Source organism: Cannabis sativa, chromosome 6 (genome assembly GCF_029168945.1).
Source record: "Cannabis sativa cultivar Pink pepper isolate KNU-18-1 chromosome 6, ASM2916894v1, whole genome shotgun sequence".
Lineage (NCBI taxonomy): Eukaryota > Viridiplantae > Streptophyta > Magnoliopsida > Rosales > Cannabaceae > Cannabis > Cannabis sativa.
The window spans coordinates 36,333,994-36,350,062 of NC_083606.1; positions in this window are offsets into that span (position 1 = coordinate 36,333,994).

The window sequence follows — 16,069 nt, forward strand, 5'->3', positions numbered from 1 at the left end:
GCCCTAAACAACCGCCATGCAATAACTCTTTAGCTGACATGGCCGAAATCACCAGGATCCGAGATCCCCGAACTGAACCAACAAACACAAATGGTTCATCACTTTTTGATTGGAAGATCACCATCTTCCTCTTGCAATCAATACTGGCCGAGTACTTAGATAGGAAATCCATTCCTAAAATAATATCGAACTCTACTAGGCTCATCTCTATCAAGTCAGCATTAACTCTCTACCATCAATTCTGATCAGCATAGACCTAATCCACCTTTTGGAGATAACTAACTCTCCGCCAGGTAATAGGGTTCCAAACCCTGATTCATAACTATCATACGGTCTATCCAATTTACTAAAGATTCTGGCTGCCACATAAGAATGTGTGGCCCCAGAATTAAACACCACTGAGTAATACGAATTATTAACTGAAAGCTGACCTGTTACAACTGAGGGGCTGGCTTCTGCTTCAGCCTGTGTGATGGCGAACACCCTAGCTGGAGTGGGTCTCGCCGGAGCCCTCGGTGCCTCTGATCGGAGCTGGGGACAATCCCTCTTGTAGTGTCCGGGCATGCCACACTGAAAGCATCCCAGACCTTTGCACTCACCCTGATGGTGCCTTTTGCAACTAGGGCACTCAGGATAAGAAAACCAGGTTTCAGCACCACCCTGACGGCTGCCTCTACTCTGGTTCCCCCGGAACCTCTTGTTCTGACTCGAGCCACCGGATGCAGTGGATGTTCTCCTCTTCTGGTCCATGGCCAAACCACTACCTCCCCTGCTAAAGCCTGATGCAGGAGGGGTAGGAGCCCCGCCACTCACTGGAGTACTAGCCGACTCCGACATACATCCAACTGCGCCCTCAGCTCGCAGTGCCTTCTCCACCATCTCAGCATAGGTGGTCTTGTCGTCAGTGGTGATCATCAGGTCGTGTTTGATCTTCACATTTAACCCGTCCAGATACTTCTCCTTCTTGTTGAAATCAGTTGGCACTATTCCCGAGGCTAACCTCGCCAACCGGTCGAACTGGGTAGTATACTCAGTTACGCTCATATTTTCCCGCTGGGTCAGGTGGGTGAACTCTTTTCTCTTGGCACTTCTGACTGCCTCGTTATAATATTTTGCGTTGAAGAGTTCCTGGAACCTTTCCCAGGTCATGGTGGTGACGTCATGATTCTGAGACACCATGTCCCACCAAACTAGAGCGTCTTCTTGGAACTGGAAAGTGACACACACCACCCTATCATTCCTGGTGACACCCATAAAATTTAGAATCTTGGTTATCACCGTTAGCCATTGCTCGGCTTTCATGACATCTGGACCTCCCAGAAAAACTGGAGGGGCTTGCTTCCGGAACCTTTCATACAAGGGTTCCATTCTATTTGCCTGAGCAGCAGGGGCGGGTGCCACAGGAACTTCTGGCACAGGCACTGCAGGAGCACCCTGCTGCATCAATCTCTGTATCTCAAGATCTTGTTCCTCTATCCTGGCTTGCATTTCAGCAAACCTAGTCTCCCAATTCTGGGCTTCTTGCTCGGCTTGGGCAGCCTGGGCAGCCTGTGGCGGGTTATCGTCACCCCGACCACGAGCCCTGCCCCTGGGACCTCTACCACGGCCCCTAGCATGCGGGGGAAACTGGGCTCCCTGACCCTGATTCGACCCTACTTAGTTGCCCTGGCTCCTGGTATTCCGCCTGGCGTCCATCTAGTCGGAACCGCCTGCGAAACCAAGAGTTGGCACATCAGGTCATGATCAAAGAGAGCTTACTAATGCCGCTTAATTTGGAAATTAAAAACAAAACATGCGCCTATTCTACTCTCAGGCTACTAACATGCTTCCTATCAGGCTTTTCTTATTTCATAAAAATTAAATAAACTACTAAAGCAATAAAAGCTTACTGAACCATAGAACGAGCTAACTCCTGATGATGATTGTACATGTAGTGACGATCTTCGGAAGACAACTTGGCGGCTCTGATACCAAATTGTAACACCCTAATTAGCATAGGCGTATTACGTGACTTTTAAACATACTGTGCAGCTCGTTGCTAATCAAAGAGGTTTATGGAAATCGTGATTATTTAAAATTTTTGCTTTTTAATTAAACTTATTAAATATTTATACAAAAATACTCGGGATCCCGATTACAAAATATTTTACAAAAGTTCACTGACTACACAAAATACTTGTCGCCTAGCGACTAATTACAAAAAGCCTTGCTGTCCCGAGGATCGTACGCTCTCACGGTCCTTCAGCCTTAGCCTTGCCCTTACCTACACATAAACATAGCATTGTGAGTCGACACACTCAGTAAGAAAAGCATAATCAAATATCATACATAAATCCCGAGTTATGATCAGACGCCCATACCCCTAACCATAACCCTAACTGTCGTGTCCCACACGATACTGAGTCCTGAACGTTCATAAGACGGTACTATTGACAAGTAACAGCCTATACTCGGTACACTGGTCATACTCCACCTGCTAGTCATACTCTAGCCCGTACCGATGTGTTACAGTATCAGCCTATACTCAGTACACTGGTCATACTCCAGCTGCTAGTCGTACTCTAGTTTGTACTGATGTGATACGTCAAATAGTACAGAACCACCAACCATAGTATCAGCCTATACTCGATACACTGGTCATACTCCAGCTGCTAGTCATACTCTAGCATGTACCGATGTGATACAGTGTCAGCCTATACTCGGTACACTGGTCATACTCCAGCTGCTAGTCATACTCTAGCCTGTACCGATGTGACACAGTCGAATGGTTCGAAGCCAACATACATATCTAATGTAATCTAACAGGCTTCCTACATGCACGCTAAACATGTAATACATATGCATACTGTTATACTAATCTTACCTCAATTCAGAATTCAGGTGTGCCGGTCAACCTGACTGGAACGAACTCCGCGGCGGTTTACAGGCTCATAAACCATAACAATCACAACACTATAAGTGATACGCTAAATCACTTCCCGGGAACTTAAACTAGGAACTAAAAGTTTTCCTATCGATAAAAAGCATGGCAATACCCCAAATAACATAAAAACGAGAAAATCTAGGGTTCCTGAAAATTTCCCAACCGGCAGACCGGTTGCACAACCGGAATTCTAGTTCTGGAAATTCCTGAACCCCATTCGGAATTCCGGATGCACAATCGGAATTCCGGTTCCTCACAGGAAACTTTCAAAAATTCACATATTGCTCAAATCAAATCCAATTCACCCCAAACCTTCCAGACCTGTTCTAAATACCCCAAAGAACAATACTAAAGCATCAAAACAGTCCAGAACACACAGATACCAAAAATGCCATTAAAGCTCCAAGCTTTGAGTTCAAAACTCAAACTTGGTTAAACAACCCTATCATGCATCAAACCTTGATTAAAATTACATATTCATGCATATAAAAATTGCAGAAACAGAACTCAAACACAATCAAACTTTACAGCAGCTATTTTCACATTTTCACTTTGAAAAACCATAGTTTTGAGTATAAAAATTCTAAGCTTGAATCAAGGCAACTAACATGCATCAAACTAGCTCTAATCCACTCAAAAAATCATGCTTAAACCTCTGCAAACAATAACCAAAATCATAGCAACAAAATCAACCTAAGCTAAGCATGCAAACCATCAAATTCTTCCAAAAACAAGAAAAGAAGCTAGAGCAAGGTTTACCTCCACTAGAATTACTTTGATCTTGCTGAAATCTCTTGAATCAAGCAAGAAAACCCAGCCCTAGCAGTTCCCAAGCTTGGCCGAAAAGAGAGAGGGAGAGAGAGCTTTCGAAATTTCTAATTTTCTAAGTTTTGAAATTGTTTTTGAATAATGAGAAAATGAAATGCTATTTTATCACTTTACTTCAGCCAAAAGAAAGGCTACAAACACATATAATTACACCATATAAAAACTATTAAAGGACAAAATAACAATGGGGCAAAATGACCATTTTGCCCCTTCCCACTAAAATAGAATAAAGAGCACTAAAGGGGTATTTTGGGAAATTCTAAATTCCCGACCAATTCCGACATTCCCAATGTCTAAATAACTGTCTCCAAAATACTAACATACTACGTTGTGATTTTACTGAGCCAAACACCGAGTTCCATGTTACCGGAACCGGAAATGCAAATTTATGAAAATCACTAAATGACATAAAATGCATTTCAGAATTCAACTATAACAGCATAAATAATTATTTAAATAGCAATAAATAATTGTCCATAATTAAACATAATTAACTGCTAATTTCTAAATTAAACTAAGCGGTCTTTACAGAGTTGGTCGAACTATCTCTCGTTGGTACCCCATTTTGCACAACTCCTTTAATTCATCCACCAACGGTCTTAAAAATATATCCATGTCTTTACCCAGATATTTTGTACCAGGAATGAGGGCCGATAGCAAAAAATAATTATCTTTCATACATAACCAAGGTGATAGATTATAATTAGCCAACACCACTGGCCACATACTGTATACAAGACTCATGTTGCCAAATGTATTAAATCCATCAGCAGCTAACCCAGTCGAACATTTCTTGGGTCGCTTGCAAACTCAGGATGTTTTGCATCAAAGTCTTTCCAAGCGAGACCATCGATCGGGTGTCACATCACCCCCATCATCTTTTGATTTACCAGTATGATGCCATGTCATGCTCTTCGCTGTAATCCTCGAACTATATAATCTTTTCAGTCGAGGTGTCAATGGAAAGTATTGCATAACTTTACAAGGAACTTTTTTTTCTTTACCGTTCTCGGAAGTAACCCAACGACTAGTTCCGTAAACTGGACAAGCCTCCTTGGATGCATTCTCCTTATAAAATAAGCAACAATTATACGAACAGACATGGATAGAGTCATAACCCAAGCCTAATTTCTTCAATCTCTTTTTTGCCTCGTAGTACGTTGTTGGAATATTATTTTCCTTCGGAAATGAAAACTTTAAAAGCTTCAATAATTCTTCAAAGATGTTATTAGTGATTTTACCTCTAACTTTTAAATGCAATAACTTTGCTAAAAAGTTGAGAGACGAAATCCAATCACAACTGGGATACAATTCAGCTTCAATTTCCTCAAATAAGTCATCAAAATGTGGGTTTGTGGTTGGTTGTTCATCTTCTCCATGTACATCCTCTGTTGTCAAAGGAAAGAAGTCTTCTAGAATAGGAATCATTTCATCCTCTGATTCAACATCGCCAACTGCTACATCATTAACAGCATCCTCCGGCTCCCCGTGATAGATCCACTTCTCATATCCTTTCATAAAACCTCGATCAAATACGTCTGCTCTAACCCTATCTATTTTTTCAAACCTATTATTTAAACATCTCATACAAGGACATCGAATTCTTCCATCACAATCCTTATGTTCGGATGCCATTGCTAAAAAAGCTTGTAGACCATTCCAAAATTCATGACAACCACGATTTCTGATTTGAGTCCAAGACTTATCGATTGTCGCCATCTACAATGTAGGCGACAAATGAAGTATTAAAAGTTTGAATGATTTGTAAAGTGTTATGAAATTTTATGAATAAAAATTTTGCCATTATATCTATCGCTCTTGTATATTGCAAAAAAAGTGCAGAACAATTTTGTTTTGCACTTTATTTGCAACTATACAAAAGCTATGATATATTTTTAAATATAACAAAGCTATGGTATATATTTATAAGTATAGCAAAGCATTGATATATTCTTTTCAACCATTTATTATTAATTATTATTATTATAAAATTTTATGAATATTTTATGAATTAAAACATATTTAAATAAAAATTTTATTCATTAAATTACTAACTTTTTAATTTTTAATTTTTTAATTTTTGAGTTATTTATTATTTATATAAAAACAAATTTATTTTCTAAATTTAAATAAATATAAAATAATTATTTTTTTAAATAAATTATTATTATTTAAAAAATTTATATTAGTTCTTAAAATTTAAACTAATTATATACTTAATTCCTAAATTTATAAATTTATCTTTATAAAACAGATTCATTAAAAGTTACCATTTTCTTATTTATTCATTATTTTTAATTTTTTATACCACCTTAAGAATACAATAACAATTATTTTTTAAAAACTTAAATAAAAGTTTTATTCATTTAATTGCAATTTTTATTTAAATTAAAAAAAAAAAAATTCTTCTACTTAATCTATTTAATTTTTAATATTTAAATTATTTATTAATCTATTCAAAACCTAACAAATTACTAAACTTTTTAAAATTATATAAATATAAATTAATAATTTAATGAAAACAAATATTATTATTTAAAAATTCATTTTAAAAATTAAAGTATAAACTAATATATTTCATCTTCTAATTTTTTAAATTTTTTCATCATTCTAAACTTACTAAACTTACTTTTTAAATTTTTACTAAACTTACCAACAAACTTATTTAATTTAAATAAAATTTAACATAAAACAAACAAATACACATTATTAAAAACATATATTTTAATCTGAAAACAAAAAAGTATAACATTTATCAATTACTGAAATTAATTAAAAATACTACAAAATAACACAATACCATATATATATATATCACTGTATACAATATATATAAATTATATACACATTAATATATACTATATATTTTATTTATACATATGTATATATAAATAAAAAAAATATAAATCTTATATATATTTAGAACATCTATACATTAATAATACATATATATATAAATAAAACATATATATGTACAGATTAAAATTTCTATATGCACATATAAAAAAAATAAATACCTAAATATATAAACCCTAAAACTATCTATATAAATATATACATTTATACACAGATATATATAAATTTGTACCAAAATATATATATTTAAATAAACGCAGATATATACTAATTATTTTATATTTATATTACTATTTTATTACATACACAAATTAATATATATACACACAGATATTTAAAAATAAATACCCAAATTAATTTATAAACCCTAATGTTATCTATTTATTTAATGATTTATGCAGAATATAAAATCTATAGATCTCTAAAAATATTTAAAACCTTAAATATATAGATTTGTATATAAAACGTATTATATATATCAATTTAAAACCTAAAAACTATATAATCTCAAATGTAAAATAAAAAATTAAAACTTACAAAAACTGGAGAAAAATACCAGTAATGGCCGCTCTGTTGACTGCTCCGTCAAGGGGTAGGGGTGGTGGCGCTGTCAAGGGGTCGGGATGGTGGAGAAATGGGGGAAAATGAAAAATTTTGAGATTTGAAGAGAAGAAGGGGAAAATGGGGGAAAGGGTTCAGATGGGATATTTATAATACCATTAGCAGCGGATAGTTCGCCGCTAATAGTATTAAATTTCCAGTTTTATTTTTTTTAAAAAAGATTACTATTAGCAGCAGGCTAATGCCCCGCCGCTAACAGTATTCAAACTGTATGGGCGGGAAAATCTCGCCCGTTTATTAGCGGCGGGGTATGATAATAATATTTTCTTAAAAAAAAATAAACGGCCACTATTAGCGGCGAACATGGTGGTCCGCCGCTAATACCACTGTTATTAGCGGCGGATAGGGTCCGCCGCTAATGACCAAAAATGTTGTAGTGACTAATATACAGATATATGAACAAATAGACTCCAATTAAAAAAATCCAAAAACAACAGTAGATAAATACGAAAATACCTTCACAGACATAGGCGTCTTCACAAACTCAGTTTCCAACTCAAAATCGGTGTCTGAGTTCTCCACAACAGTTTGAGCACGTTTTCCTCGAGGGTTCTTCGAAGTTCCAGCAACTTATTTTCTTTTAGAAGCAATAGGAGAAGTAGGGTTAGGTGGGTTATCTTTGAGATTTTTCTTACCAATTTTTGGTTTGGGTTTCGTTTTCTATGGTTGTTTTGGGGGATTTTTAGCTTTAGCAGAAGACGGGGATGACCGCGTAACAGCCATTTAGATGTAGGATGAAAGTATTTATAGAAAAAAAACCAGTCTAATGGGGGGGGGGGGAAATGAGAGGGAAGCTTGAGAAAATGGGGTGTTAACTGAAATTTTTTGAAATGAAAATAACCAACCACGATTTCGAAACTGCCTAAGAAACTAAAAGAAGAAGAAGATGAACAGTATATGTGGGGGAGTGAGATAAAATAAATGATTTAACACTTTGTTTGTATTTGAAAATAATAAATAATAAATAAAAAAAAAAAAAGTATAAACTGTCACAAAAATGTTACATAAACCGTCAAATCCAACCTTTTTAAAAACATTTACTTTTATAAAAAACGTGGCACAACCCCAAGAAGATACATGTAAGCCACAAATCCATCATATACAATTTGAACCAAAGCAGTATACTGCCGAAATAAAAAAAAAACAGTAAAAAAGTTATATTCAGCGTGTCGCAGTCTAAATGAAAGAAAATTAGAAAAGTAAGTAAAGCATGTAAATTTCCCTAATTTTTTTAATGAACCCAACTTTTTTAAGGAGCTAACAACTTGTCATGATTGGTTACTTATATTTCAATTCCCAAAGTTCATTTTCAATTTTATTATTTTTTAGCAAAAAAACTTAAAAAAAAAAAAACAATTATGGTTATTTATTACTTTTTTTTTCAAATCTTTTATATCTTTTTTCTATTTTTTTTTTTGAATTTTTTACACCAAAAATCTATTTTGCACATTTTATTACATTTTTACCCCTACACGCCTACATCAACTTTTTTACTTACCATCTTTGTTTTATTACAAAAATACCACTTACTCACCATTCCATGCACAAACACGTGTTCTATCCCCATCACACATCAATCAAATCCCACTCTCTTCCCTCTCTTTTTTCCTTTTCTTTCAATTTCATTTTCGATTTTCCTTCACTTTTTTTGTTGTTTGGAAGATCAATAACCTCCATTGATAAGCTTAACCACCCATTATTCATCACATTTTTTTCCTCTCGTTTTTTGTTCATCCAAAAAATTTCAACTCCCACTCAACCCACGATTTCCCAATTTTTTTTCATCTCAGTTTCATCTTGTTTCAAATTTATTTATAAAATGGCCATCACTCGTTCATCATCATCACCTTCTCCAGTTCAAAAACAAAAATAAAAAATGGGCAAGAAAACTTTGGCTAACAAATCAAAGGGTAAACGCCCGATCGTTGAAGAGTATGATTCTGATTTTGATGCTCCTCTGACCAAGCGTGGGAGGCCACATACTTCGAAGAAAACGAAGCTCAATGTGGAGGAGCAAACGGTTCAAGCAATTTCTGGGAAAAAAACTAGTGCCTCTGCCGAAGTTCGAACAGAGGTTGGTTTTTCAGTTTCATTCTCGTTTTGCCCTTTTTCAACATTTAGACTTTTCCCAGATTTTTGCGTTTTTTTGTTCATTCTGCTTTGTGTAATTTTAGGGTTTCATTTTGAACATTTCGTTTTATGTTGTTTAATTTTTTAGGTCTTTATTGTTGGTTTTGAGCAATTTATTTTGTTTTTTTCTGGGTTTGGTTTTTAAATTTGATTTTGTTTTCTTTATTTTCAGTGTTTGTTTGTGCTTTAGGTTCTGTATTTTGTTTTCACTTTTAGTGTGTACAATCAGTCGTATGTAGTTTCTTATTAGTTTTTTTATAGTTTAATGTTGTTATGTTTGATGTGTTTTTCGACTTTCATTAGGTCTAGTTGTTTGCTATTAGTTTTTAGGTTTCAAAACGATTTCAGATATTTGCTGTTTATTTTTGTATAGTTGTATCTGTTTGGTAGTTTGTTTTTGGTTTGTTTATAGTTTTATTTTAGTTGTCATACTGTATTATTCACGATTAATAATTTATTGTGGCCATTTTGGTTATTTTGCAGGTTTGCTATAGATCTAAGTGTGTTTGCACTAGTCTTTTTTCTGTCATAGATAATATTAAGAAAACTTTATCTGTTAATTTTCTTTCTATGTTTCGTGAAACTCAGTTTGGCCATTTTCTAGATATGTCTGAGTTTATTTTTCATCCGCAATTTGTCTATAATTTATTACTGAGGGAAGTTTTCCAGCCCAATCCTAAAGAGTTTTGAGCTAAGGTTGCTGGCCGTTGTATACGGTTAGTGTTGAGGAATTTTATTTGATTTCTGGAATTGATTGTTTCGGTGATTGCAACAAGTTGTTGTTTTCACAGGAAACAAATCAGTTGGTAGAAATCTATTTTCGTGGTGTAAAAACCATTGACCACAAAGCCATTGAGGATGCTTTCTTGGGTAGTAGGTGGGGTTTGGATGAGTCCCTTGGTTTGAAAATGGCTGTTTTGTATATTATTCAGTGTTTTCTTCTTCGTAATACTCCAGATAAAGAAGTATCTAGGTTTGATCTAGATTTTGTGGATAGCGGTCGGTGGGACGAGTATTGTTGGGGTAGGGAATTGTAAAGCCCGCTTAGTTAATTTGGAAATTATCAGTTGTTTATGTTAATTATGAAATTATTTATAGCTATTTAAATAATTTATTATGGATATTTATGGAATTCAGATATGCATGAGTATGTTATCAGTAGCTTTTATATTTCGCATTTCCGGTGTCCGGTATTTTGGAACGTGGCGTTTGGCTCAGTAGAAATCACAACTTAGTATGTTAGTATTTTGGGGACGGGTTTTAGACATTGGGAATGTCGGGAATGGCCGGGAATTTAGAATGTCCCAAAAATACCCCTTTAGTATGATTTTCATGATTTTATGGTGGAGGGGCAAAATGGTCTTTTTGCCCCATTAGTGTTTTGTCTTTTGTGGCTTTATGAGATGGAAAATTAAATGTTTATTTTTATTATACATGGCTGAAATAAATGAGAAATGTGATTTATATTATTCTTTTCTTAAAATTCAACACTTAGTCAAATTTTAAAAGAAATTACAAAACACTCAAAGCTCTCTCTTCCTCCCTCTTTTCGGCTTGGTGTTGGCTGCTAGGGCAGGGATTTTCTCCTCAATTTCTTGTGATTTTCTTCTCCTCTAAGTGTAATTCAAGTGTAGGTAAGATCCTTGAAATTGTCCTTCTATATTTTCTTGAATTTTAAGTGAAAATGGAAGAAAATGCATGTGAGTTTGGGAGATGTTGCTGCTGTGTTTTTATTGTTGATTGGTGAAGATTAAAGCATGATTATTGTTGTTGATTGAGCTGTGTTGAAAGCATGTTGGATTGATTGTTTAAAGTTTGAGTTTTATATGCAAAAATGTGGTTTTTGGAGTAAAATAGTGTGATTATGTTTCTGTGAATTGCTGGGTGTTCTTGTATGTTTTCAGAGATGATTATATGCTTACTTGAGTAGAATTAAATAGGTTAGGATGCATGTTAGGTGGTTTTGCTCAAGCTTGAGTTTGGAACTCAAAGCTTGAGCTCCAATGGTGAATTTTGCCTATGTGATTTCTGGGTAGGTTTGATGCTCTAGAATTGTTATTTGGGGCATATAGAACAGGTCTGGAAAGTTTGGGACCAATTTGGTTTGAATTGGTCAAGTTAGGAGATTTTTAGTTGGTCGTTCGCGAGGAACCGGAATTCCGGTTGAGCATCCGGAATTCGGATGGGGGTTCGAATTTCCGAACCGGAATTCGGTTGGGCAACCGGTCACGGTTGGGGGATTTTTCAGAACCCTAGTTTTCCTCGTTTTTGGGTTTTTAGGGGTATTGCCATGCTTTTTATCGATAGGGAAACTTTTAGTTTCAAGTTTTAGTCCCCGGGAAGTGATTTAGCGTGTCACTTATAGCGTTGTGATTTTTATGGTTTAGGAGCCGATGTCCGTAGTTCGGCTTCGGTTCCGGTCGGGTTGGCCACACACGAAATCGGAATCCAGGTAAGATTAGTATAACAGTATGCATATGTAGATTACATGTTTAGCGTGCATGTAGGAAGCCTGCTAGATTACATTAGATATGTATTTAGGCTTCGAACCATCCAACCCTGTCACGTCGGTACGAGCCGGAGTATGACCAAGAATGGAGTATGACCGGCTCGACCGATCAGCCGACACTTGGTTGGTGGTTCGGTGCTATTGACCTATCCCGTCGGTACAGCCGGAGTATGACCGGCGGCGGAGTATGACCGGTTCGACCGATCGGGAGGATACTTGTCAATAGTACCGTCCCCCGAACGTTCAAAACTCGGTACCATGTTGGACATGGCGGAAGTGCTCGGTACCATGTTGGACATGGCGTAGCGGGACTCGGCATCGTGTTGGACACGGCGGTCGGTTTTATGTATGATATTATTATGCTTTTCTTACTGAGTCTGTCGACTCACAGTTTATGTTCATGTGTAGGTAAAGGCAAGGCAGTTGCTGATGGACCGTGAGCGAGCTTATGAGATTGTACATGTCGGGGCGGTTAGGCCTGGAGCGTACGATCCTCGGGACAGCACGACTGAGATTTTTGAAACTATCGTTAGACGACTTTCATTTTGATGTAAAAGTTAATCAGTTAAAACTTTAGTAAATATTTTTATAAATCGGGATCCCGAGACTTTTGTCAAATGGTTTATAAGTTTAATGAAAAAGCAAAATTTTAATTAATCACGTTTTTCCATAAACCTCGTTGATTAGCAACGAGCTGCACAGTACGTTTAAAAATCACGTAATACGCCTAAGATAGTTAGGGTGTTACAATTTGGTATCGTAGCCGCTGTGTTGTCTTCCGAAGATCGTCACGACATGTACAATCATCATCAGCAGTTAGCTCGGTTCACGGTTCAGTAAGCCTTTATTGCTTTAGTAGTTTATTTTATTCAGTTATGAAAAAGAAAAGCCTGTTAGGAAGCATGTTAGTAGCCTGATAGTAGAATAGGCGCATGTTTCATTTCTAATTTCCAAATTAAGCGGCATTAGTAAGCTCGCCTTGAATACGACCTGATATGCCAACTCTTGGTTTCGCAGGCGGTTCTAACTAGATGGACGCCAGGCGGACTACCAGGAGTCAGGGCAACTCCGTGGGGTCGAATCAGGGTTAGGGAGCTCAGTTTCCCCCACCTGCTAGGGGCCGAGGCAGAGGTCCCCGAGGCAGGGCTCGTGGCCGGGGTGATGAGAACCCGCCACAGGCTGCCTGTGCTCCCCGGCCGATCAGGGAGCCCCGAACTGGGAGTTACGGTTTGCGGAGATGCAAGCCCGGATCGAAGAACAAGACCTCGAGATCCAGAGGTTGAGACGAGCAGGTGCTCCCGCAGCCCAAAGGCCCGTAGTTCCGGCGGTACTGCCCTCGCCGCCTGTGCCGAGATAGTGGTGGCGGCCCATAGATTGGAACCATTGTATGAGCGGTTCCGGAAGCAAGCACCTCCGGTATTCCTGGGAGGTCCAGATGTATCGAAAGCCGAGCAGTGGCTGACGGTGATCACCAGAATCTTGAACTTCATGGGTGTCACCGGTAACGACAGAGTGGTGTGTGCCACATTTCAGTTCCAGGAGGATGCCCTGGTATGGTGGTTCCAGGAACTCTTCAACGCAAAATACTATAATGAGGCGGTCAGAAGCGCTAAGAGGAAAGAGTTCGTTCACCTGACCCAGCGGGAGAACATGAGTGTCACTGAGTATACCACTCAGTTTGACCGGTTGGCGAGGTTAGCCTCGGGAATTGTGCCGACCGATTTCAGCAGGAAGGAGAAGTATCTGGACGGGTTGAATCCCAAGATCAGGCATGACCTGATGATTACCACAGACGACAGCACCACCTATGCTCAGATGGTGGAGAAGGCACTGCGAGCTGAGGGCGCAGTGGGGTGTATGTCAGAATCGGCCCGATCTCGGTTAGTGGCGGAGCTCCTACCCCTCCTGCATCAGGCTTCAGCAGGGGGAGTAGTGGTTCGGCCATTGATCAGAGGAAGAGGGCACCCACTGCTTCCGGCGGCTCGAGTCAGAACAAGAGGTTTTGAGGGAACCAGAACAGAGGGAGTCGTCCTGGTGGTAATGAGACCCGATTTTCCTATCCCGAGTGCCCTAGTTGCAAGAGGCACCATCGGGGAGAGTGCAAGGGGCAGGGATGCTTTCATTGTGACATGCCCGGGCACTTCAAGAGGGAATGTCCCCAGCTCCGACCAGAGGCACCGAGAGCTCCAGCGATACCCACTCCAGCCAGGGTGTTCGCTATCACGCAGCCGATGCGGATGCCGGCCATCAGTTGTTACAGGTCAGCTTTTTATTAACGACTCGCTTTATTCAGTGCTGTTTGATTCTGGGGCTACACATTCTTATGTGGCGGCCAGAGTCTTTAGTAAGTTGGGTAGACCCTTTGATAGATATGAATCAGGGTTTGGAACCCTGTTACCTGGCGGAGAATTGGTTATCTCCAATAGGTGGATTAGGTCTATGCCGATCAGGATAGATGGTAGAGAGTTAAGCGCTGATCTGATAGAGATGAGCTTAGTCGAATTCGATATTATTTTAGGAATGGATTTCCTATCTAAATATTCGGCGAGCATTGACTGTAAGAGGAAGATGGTGGTCTTCCAACCGGAAAGTGAAGAACCGTTCGTGTTTGTGGGTTCGGTTCAGGGATCTCGGATCCCGGTGATCTCGGCTATGTCAGCGAGAGAATTATTGCACGGTGGGTGCTTAGGGTTTCTGGCCGTGGTGGTGGACACCACTCGGCCAGACACCATTCGGCCAGAGGACATCAGAGTGGTTCGGGAATTTTTGGACGTTTTTCCCGAAGAACTTCCAGGGTTACCACCTCAGCGGGAGATTGACTTCGTGATTGACTTGGCACCAGGGGTGGATCCGGTTTCCAAAGCCCCGTATAGGATGGCTCCAGCTGAACTTAAGGAATTAAAGAATCAGCTCCAAGGGCTGCTTGACATAGGGTTCATTCGGCCCAGTGTGTCACCTTGGGGAGCCCCGGTTTTGTTCGTGAAGAAGAAGGATGGATCTATGAGGATGTGCATCGACTACAGAGAGTTGAACAAGCTGACGGTGAAGAATAAATATCCATTACCTAGGATCGATGACTTGTTCGATCAGCTTCAGGGAAAGACAGTCTTTTCTAAGATTGATCTCCGTTCGGGTTATCATCAGTTGAGAATCCGAGAGGAGGACATTCCAAAGACGGCTTTCCGCACTAGGTATGGACAATACGAGTTTCTGGTTATGTCATTCGGACTAACCAATGCTCCTGCAGCATTCATGGACCTGATGAATAGAGTATTCAAGGATTTCCTCGATATCTGTGTGATTGTGTTTATCGACGACATCCTCGTGTACTCTCAATCAGAAGAGGAGCATGAGTTACATCTTCAGATGGTACTGCAACGACTTCGAGAACATAAGCTCTACGCCAAGTTCAAGTAATGTGAGTTCTGGTTGTCTCAGGTGTCCTTCCTAGGGCACATTGTGAGTAAAGACGGGATCAAGGTGGATCCCGGGAAGATTGAATCCGTCAGGGATTGGCCGAGACCGAAGACAGTGACAGAGATCAGAAGCTTCTTGGGATTAGCTGGGTACTACCGTAGGTTCATGGAGGGGTTCTCCAAAATTTAAATGCCCCTAACCGAGCTTACAAAGAAGAATCAGCGATTCATCTGGTCAGATAAATGTGAAGCTAGCTTTCAGGAGCTGAAGCAGAGATTGATTACCGCTCCGGTACTAGCTTTGCCTTCGGACAAGGAGAAGTTCGTAGTCTTCTGTGACGCATCCAAACAGGGTTTGGGGTGCGTATTGATGCAAGCCGATCGGGTTATCGCTTATGCCTCCCGTCAGTTAAAGGATTATGAACAGCGATACCCGACTCATGATTTAGAATTAGCCGCAGTGGTTTTTGCACTGAAGATTTGGCGGCATTACCTTTATGGGGAGAAGTGCGAGATCTATACCGACCATAAGAGTCTCAAGTATTTCTTTACTCAGAAAGATTTGAACATGAGACAAAGGCGTTGGTTAGAATTAGTGAAGGACTACGATTGCGAGATCCTCTATCATCCCGGAAAAGCCAATGTAGTGGCCGATGCCCTGAGCAGAAAGGGTCCCGGGCAAGTAGCTAGTATGGTTCAGATCTCACCTCAGCTAGCAGAGGACATGGTTAGATCCAGCATTGAGTTTGTGGTAGGTCAGCTTCACAACTTGACGCTGCAATCTGA